The sequence below is a fragment of the Mercenaria mercenaria genome, chromosome 1 (assembly GCF_021730395.1).
Source record: "Mercenaria mercenaria strain notata chromosome 1, MADL_Memer_1, whole genome shotgun sequence".
Classification (NCBI taxonomy): Eukaryota; Metazoa; Mollusca; class Bivalvia; order Venerida; family Veneridae; genus Mercenaria; species Mercenaria mercenaria.
The window spans coordinates 48,647,722-48,656,912 of NC_069361.1; positions in this window are offsets into that span (position 1 = coordinate 48,647,722).

The following is a 9,191-nucleotide window of genomic DNA, read 5'->3' on the forward strand; positions in this document are numbered from 1 at the left end:
AAACTTGTTCTTTACATTTGAAGATGTCATTTTTTTTCATTTTATCTGTTAAAGGAGCCTTTTCTTCAAATAGATATTTGTATACATTTTTCTCTGAATTGAACGACATCTATTATAAATTCTTAGGAGACGCGGCTCTTTGTCACTGAAGTTGCTGTTTTAAGTAATATACGGGAATTTATTACTTAACTAGTATGCAACTGACATGATAAAACATAGGTCTCCTTCAGTTGGTGATCAAGACCATAAACTTGGATTTGTATGTAATTTCGAGGATGTCCCCTAATTAGAACGGATCATAAAGTTGAATGGATATACTTTGTTACGCTTTACTCGTATGCGAATTTCTTAATTTGTGCATAAAGTTAAAATATATGTTTGTTTTAAAAACATTCGTATTTTCTGTAATATAAAAGGACTATCTGTGCAAATCAAGGAAAGCAAATTGAAAAGTATGTCTAAGGCAATTGTTATGATCTTGACAATGTATATTTTCTCATAGAAGCTGTATTTGTGATAGTTTCTTAATTTACAAAGTGACAACGGTACTCCCAGGTAATTTTGAGACTACAGTATAAAAGTTTATTGTACGACCATCGTCCCTATTACTGCAATATTAAATTGAATTTATTACACCTTCTGCAGGTTAAGATGAAGGTTTGTATGTCCTCTTTCACTATTAATAGAGGTCGACCGTCCCTCTCGACAGAACTCATAACAGGACGCCTGGGATATATACGGACAAAATAGCCATGTAATATCAACAACTCAGTACAATATGTACAAGTTCATGTAAAATGAATTATGTACAGATAAAATTGAACGTATAAAGAAGAAACTGTGCGCATATGATATCAACGCAGTCCTTTACCTAACCCTTTCATATGATCCCTGTCTATCATTCCGCTCTGTAATATGTACAAAGTAAAATCTTGCACAAGACGTGAAACTACAAAACTGCGAAAGTACTGTTCAAAGACAGAATATGATCTGGCGTAGCACATGAAACTACAAAACTGCAAAAACACTATTCATAGACGGTGTATGATCTGGCGTAGCAAACGAAACTACAAAACTGCAAAAGTATTGTTCATAGACAGAGTATAATTTTGTATAACACTTGAAACTACAAAACTGCAAAAGTATATTCATATACAGATTATGATCTGGTGCAGCACGTGAAACTACAAAACTGCACAACAAAAAAACTGTTCATAGACAAATCACCAAAACTGCAAAAGTACATACCTCTCTCTCTCTCTCTCTCTCTCTCTCTCTCTCTCTCTCTCTGGCATCATGCCCTCCAAGAAGTCAGTCTGCCATGTGAACTTTGTCGCACCAACAATCTTCCAGTCGAAGACTACTAAGTACTCACGAACATGGTTGAGGATTAAAATGACCTTCTGAAATACAGTCGTCAAGCCCATCACGGGAAAATCGCGCAAGGTAAAACAATAAAATATGGCACGTATGGTAAATATCATGGCAAACAGCAACATCAGAGCAAAAACACTATATCATCTGTAGGTTCCCAAACGTTCACGCACTATACATTGAGGGTATACGTGCTATACATTATTCGTGCCCTCACTGATGTAGTTTTGAGCCTAACTCGGGGCGTTTAATTCTTCATGTGTGGAAGCGTCCCAGCTTGTTTACGGAAGGTCAGTGGTTTTACCCAGGTTCCCGCCCGTGATGAAATAATGCACGGAGGGGCACCTTGGGCCTTCTTCCACCATCAAAGCTGGAAAGTTGCCGGACCTTTATAATCGTGTCAGTACGACGTTAAACCCCACAAAAATGCATTATTCGTCACTTATAAGAGGTCATTGGATGTTCCTATTCATTCACTTATAATTAAAGTATTTCCTTACACATGATTAACATCAATAAAGGAAAATGGAAAACATTTTATCACTAAACAAATACAAGTATGGGACTTCCGGTAAAGATGGCGGTGGACGTGTTTTCATTTGCTCTGTGCTACCGACGATTTATTGAAGTCTTGGACGTTTTTTGGACTTTGAAGGATAAGTTTGTACAGACTATGTGATTTTGAATATATCAATAGTGTCAAAATTAAAGTTGGACTAGTTACAAAAGGTACTTTTTCGGTGTTTATAAAGCAGAACTTACATGTATAAATGCGAAATAACATGTATCTATTGTCACGGATATAGACACAGGAGTCATGTTTTTCACGTGATTAAATGTGAGTAACGTTTTACATTCACCGCTTGACCGCTTAGGCTTGACCGCTACGGGGGTTTTGTGTAAACCTGACAATCATAATTGGAAAAAAAAGAGATTTATCATCTCCTGAGGAGGCGTCCGATTTAAAACAAAGCAAAATATCAAATATGGATCAAAGTTTATGTGAAACTGAAACAAGTACAGATACCACAATGGCACATACAGAAATGACAGACTCACCAGCTAACTTAACAATAGATACAAATGCGATACAAGCAATAGCGCTTGCTCTTAAAGATACAATCGAAGCCAATGTAAACGAAATGATGCAGAAGTCAACTGAAACTATTGTGCAAGGTGTAGTCTCCGGATTGCAAACACAAATCAATAAATTGCAAGCTCAAAATCAGACACTTAAATCTGAAAATCAGGAACTGAAGTCACGTATTAAGGTCCTGGAATCCTCGGTAGAAGCTGGCGAACAGTACAGCAGACGTAACAACCTGCGAGTATCTGGAGTTGCTGAAACAACCGGTGAAAATACCGATAGCATTATAAGAGAAATAAGCAACGATCTTAATGCTAATATTCAGTTGCACGAAATCGATCGATCTCATCGGGTCGGAAAACCAAAACAAAATGGCAAACCACGTGATATTCAGGTAAAATTTTCAATTTATCGCGCAAGACAAAAGCTCTATACTAACCGTTCCCAACTTAAGGAAAGTGGTCGCCAAGGTGTTTTTCTGAACGAAGATCTGACTAAATTCCGGTCTGAAATTCTGTACAAGGCGCGCCTCATGGTCAAGAATGGGAAAATCATCGGGGCCTGGTCTTCTGTCGGTACGATTCTTATAAAAGTGAGAGACGGAATCAACCAAACTGTTAAACGAATTGCGTCTCCTGTGGACTTGGAAAAGTACTATTAATGATAGATTAGAACATCTAATAGTACCCTATGTTTTCATGATATTGGCCTAAAATAATAAATGCAAATATTATAGTACACTTCTTTCAAAAAAGGAATTTTGAATAAGACAGGCTGATAGTTTAGCCCTTCCCTCAGCTTATAACGACTAGTTATTAAGTGTTTTTTGTTTGTAAACATCAAGATGACGTCCAGATATATTCTCGGTTGATGTTATTTCACGAAATCTTCGAGCAGTTATTATAAGGCGCATCTCGTAAAGCGTGATAGACATTGATACACATTGTATCATGAGGTTTGACTGTGTAATTATTTTAAAAAAAATATTGCAATGATAAAATTGTCTGTTACTTTTCCATATAGAAACATAAAATCATAGTAACAAAAAAAGTTTAGATTTGACGATTAACAGTTTTGTCTGTATTATTTTCTTTCTAGATAAAATTAAAAAATTAAAGAAGTTATTTTACCAACAGACTATATAATTTGGGACCAGTTTGTTTATACAGGTTATCGTTATTGTTCGACACGATTAACTTTCCATTCATAAAAATTTGTACAGGTGTACGGCAATTTCCGAGATCTTACGATATTTATATAGTTGTTATATACATGTACCATTTTGATACGTATTTAAGCGCGGTCTCTCGAAATGTTTGCATATAAGATTTTGTCCAACGGTTTATAAAATATAAGTTATAAAATAATTTTTACCGAAAAGGGTCGCAGATTATGCAGGGGATTTTAGTATAAGCCGGGTCGTTTAGCACTTCCAATAAATTGCATCGTAGATTCTGATATGTAAATGTACAAATCAGATATTAGTACAAGTGTCACATACCTTACGAAATCTTATAAACGACTATGGCTACAGCGTTCCCTATGAACGAGAGCCAATTATTGATCTGTTAAGACAGTAATTTGACTTGATATCAGTCAAATATTCCTTTTTATTATGTAAATGTTACTTTGTACTTTTTTGTGAGTGTTTTTATTGGACGGGTTGAGTACCCGTATGACTATGATCATATGTAATTTTGTAAATATATAATATACTTCTCCTATTCCGTTCTTTGGTCAGTTTTGACTTATAAATGAATCTTTCCAAACACCCTCTGTGCAGTTATAACGAGACTTGGAATATAGTATAATCTCAAGTTTTATATAATTTTCTTTTTGAAATGTACAATACTCCTAAAATAATCGTGTTTAGTATTACGGCTTTAAGTATTTTCTATCTATGTAATAGACCTATTTTCTTATATTATGCAACTTTTATTCATACTGCTCTTAATGCTGAGACAGAAGTAGCTATTATAAGGTTATTAATTACCACTGGTAATAGTTTCTCGCCCCCATGATGTCTTGTCCGTGCGTGAGTGCGTGCGTCCGTCCGAAAAAATTTGTAAACCCCCTAGCTCAAAAAAGTATTAAATATAAATTGATGAAACCTTGCATGAGTCTTTATCATGATATGCGCTTGAGCACCTCTTATTTTTCTGTTGGTTTCAACCCCCTTTTTCAGAATTATGGCCCCTGAAATAGTCAAAAAGCACATTTTCACTTTGTGACCCGTCTAGCTCATAAAGTAGTCAAAAAGTAGTTAATATAAATTGATGTAACCTTGCATGAGTCTTAATCATGATATGAACTTGCGCACCTCTTATTCTTCGGTTGGCGCCGCCCCCTATTCCTAGAGTTATGGACCTTGAAATAGACAAAAATTAACATTTTCACCTTGCGGCGGGCCTAGTACAAAAATATTCCATTTCAACTGAGGAAATGTTGTATGAGTCTCTATCAAGATATAAACTTGCGCACCTTATAAAAAATTTTGTCTGGCTCCACCCCCTGTTTCTAGAGTTATAGCCCCCGAAATAGTTTTAAAAAATGCACATATTTACCTTGCGACGCGCCTAGCTTAAAAAGTACTTCATTTAAATTTGTGAAACTTTGCATGAGTCTATATCATGATAAGACTTTGCGGCACCTCCACTTTTTCAGCCTGGCTCCATCCCCTATTTCCAAAATTATGGCCCTTGAAATAGTCACAAATGCACATTTTCAGCATGTGACTCGCCTAATTCCAGAAGTATGTGATATAAACAGATGAAAACTTGCATGTCTTTATCACAATATAAATTTGCGCACCTATTTTGATGGGTGAGACATGTTTCTTATATCGATATGCCTACTCAAGTACCACAGGCTACTTTGCAAATATTTCATCTAGTAAATATTAGGTCTGTGTGATTGTAGCTAATTAGACCTATCTGCATATTGAATACTTTATGTATAACCCTAAGGCACACCCTGTGTCCTACAGACACATTCTAGTTTTATAAGTACATGTAAATTGAATACTCTTTGTATAACCTTAAGGATTTACGATACAACCGTGCATAGTGTTCAGTGCTCTTCTATATAAGTGTCTGTATATTGTATACTTTGTGTTAACCTTAAGGATTTAAGACACAACCGTGCATAGTGTTCTATGCACTTTTATGTAAGTATCTGTATATTGAACATTTTATGTATAACCTTAAGGATTTGTGACACAACCGTGCATAGTGTTCAATGCTCTTTATAAGTATCTGTATATTGAACATTTTGTGTATAACCTTAAGGATTTGTGACAAACTGTGCATAGTGTTCAATGCTCTTTTATATAAGTATCTGTATATTGTGACACAACCGTGCATAGTGTTTTCTACTGTTTTTAGAAGTATCTTGTTCAAAGCTCTTCCATATAAGTATCTGTATACTGTATACTTTGTGCATATCCTTAAGGACTTGTGACACAACCGTGCATAGTGTTCTATGCTCTTTTATATAAGTATCTGTATATTGAACCTTTCGTGTATAACCCTAATGATTAGTGACAGAGCTGTGCATAGTGTTCAATGCTCTTTTATATAAGTATAAAACTTTATCACTTGACTTAAACTAGCTCGCGCACTTTACATATATAAAGTCTTCACATATCCACCTTTTTTTCCAAGGAACAATTACTATTGAGTATCAGCAGTGCTATTTGAACAAAAATGTCTCATTCTTTTGCGTAATTACAATTTTCGTCAAAGTGCATGTATTTTTACATTTGCAAATATGTTACCTTATAAACATCTTTTCATCATCACATGCGTTACGTTAACCGATTGATTATTTTCTAAGAAACTACAATACGCGATTTTAATTATCATCACCATTCTCATTGACCGAAATTGTCCAATTAGTCATTACTAAATATAACCTAATCTATTTCCTTTTTACATTATATTCTCTTTATACACGTTTACTTTGCAGTTCTTCACTTACTCTGTGTACATGTATCTTTCAAGTCAACTTAATCATTATTAAAAATAATGACCTCTTTTCTTCTCCTAATACTCACCATTAGATTAGGTCCTTTCTATTTCTTTCCAAATGCTTCTTTGGCGACAGAGTATTTTCTAATACCTTTTCGATCTTTCTCTTGTATGTTAATGTACTGTGTTTTGGTTATGTTCCTTCTGTTGGCTTTTGAATTCTTCCTGTTTTACCTCTTGCAAATAACATGACCAACACTACTTATAGAAAACCAGCCATCATGAGGAATTTTTGCTTGCAGGGACGATTTAGATTTATAGTCCTCATAAGCTTCATGCTTAGTCTTCACTTCTCTTTATTGTCAATAATCACGGCCTTACATTATATAACACAACAGTCTAGTCAAATGCCAGTCACCGCAGGACTGAAAAAGAATTATCCAAAAAGCACTAAACATCTAGATAACTCAAGGTTTTCTCTTGCTGCTATTGCCGGTGTCTTTTCAATGAGTTTCCTGGTATATAGTTATCTTATCTTAAAAATTCTGTTATCTGGCGACATCCACCCGAACCTGGCCCGACGGTTTCATCACAAGATACTTCCTCTTCTTCTTTATCATCTTCGTCTGTAAACAGCTTAGACTTGTCTAGACATATTTCATTTGTTCACTATAATATACAAAGTATATCAAATAAACTAGAGTTGTTATTTGCCGAACTCCGTGATTTTGATATAATTGCCTTATCAGAGACATGGTTAAACCAATCAATCCATACAGAAGAGCTTCTTTTTGCGTCTTTTCATCCTCCTGAACGGAAAGACCGTACGCACGAGCCACACGGAGGTGTTTTAGTGTATATTAGGGATACACTCCATTACAAAAGAAGAACAGATCTAGAAATTCCTGGTACCGAGTGTATTCGGGTTGAATTAGTTCTTGAAACTAAAAACATTTTGTTTGGTTTATTCTACAGACCACCAAATACAGATGCACTTCAACACTCAAAAATTGTTGATTCTTTACACTTGGCGGTTGACACTTGCTTTCGTGATATAATAGTCGTAGGTGACTTTAATCTTAACTGTGCAAACCAACAATCAGCCCGCAAGATCCACTCAATCTGCCAACAATTCTCGTTCATACAGCCCATTGATGAACCTACACATTATACTGAGAATTCGTCCGCGTTAATTGATTTAATACTTACATCTAATGCAAAAAAACAAAGAAAAATATCAAACAGGGAATGCCACGCAACAAGAGCGCAGCCTTCTCAAAACGAACCCCCCAGCACGCAAACGCGTGCACCACACACACACACACACACACTCAAAGCTTACACATCAGGACAAAACGAACAACACACATACACACACACTCAAAGCCAACACGTAAGGACAAGACGAACAATAAGCATACACACACGCGCGCACACAAAGCCAACACACAAGGACAAAACGAACAAACAAAGGAACACAGTGGCGCACCGCCTTGTAACGGTCAGTGGCAAAAACACCACTGGGGAGCCTAAACCGGCTTATGGTGCGCACCCAACCTCACTCCTACCCCCACCATGTTCCAAAGACATGGGACAGTGTAAATAAAAGTAATCCCCTCCAGGTGAATCTCTAACACACGTAATGGAAACAAAAAGGCATGGCATGTAAAACACAAAAATGCTCGTGTATAACTATATAAAAAGCAAACCTTAAGAACCAAAAACGTATGTACTCAATGCCTTTTCAGAAGACAGAGCAACAAGAGAAACACCCTTAAGGGCCCGACGAAACAGGCCAGAAGACAAATATCAAAACAGTTTAGTCCTGATAGGATTTAAAAACTGCTTATCATCTATACTGTTCTGGTGTTGGTGATCCCTTCTTATCACAAGAAATACGTTATCATTGTCCTACTTACGGACTTTTAAATTTAAATAAGCATTCTAACCCAGCTTTTAAAAGACATATTTGGCTATTTGATAAAGGAAACTATGATCTTCTGCGCCAGAAAGCATCGATGATAAACTGAAGTTCTTTTAAAGATGAAAATATTAGTACTTATTGTTCGAATATCACTCATCATTGAAAATTGCAAATTCGTGCATCCTAAACAGGGAAGTTCTTATACGGCAGAATGATCCATCATGGATTACAACTCATATAAAAAAGCTGATAAGAAAAAGAAAACGAATTCATCGAAAAGCTAAGAACACTGGGACTGAAGAACACTGGTCTAGATTTCGGAATCTTAGGAATAATATTACTACATTTATCAAAGAAGCAAAGAAAACTCATATTTCCAAACTTGCCAAAAACCTTACAGATCACTCAAAGTCTTCTAAATCGTGGTGGTGTTGTATGAAGTCCTTCATTAAGCCAACAACCAAAAGTACCATTTCCAACCTTGTATATGATGACGAAGTTGTTTATGATGACAAACAAAAGGCTAACCTGTTAAACAATTTCTTCAAAGAACAATCCCTGTTAGATGAAACGTCTGCCCAAACATTGCCTGATAGTCCAAACACTCAGCATCCTTCCCTAAATTCACTTCAAATTTCACCAGAAGAAGTTCAGTCTGTACTTAAAACCTTACCACTCGGCAAAGCATCCGGTCCCGACGGGGTAAACAACCGAATTCTGCGTGAACTTTCTTTCGAACTTGCTTCACCATTATGTGATCTTTTTAACCACTCACTGACTTGTTGCACTTTTCCAGAAGGATGGAAGAAAGCAAACGTTACACCCCTATTCAAATCTG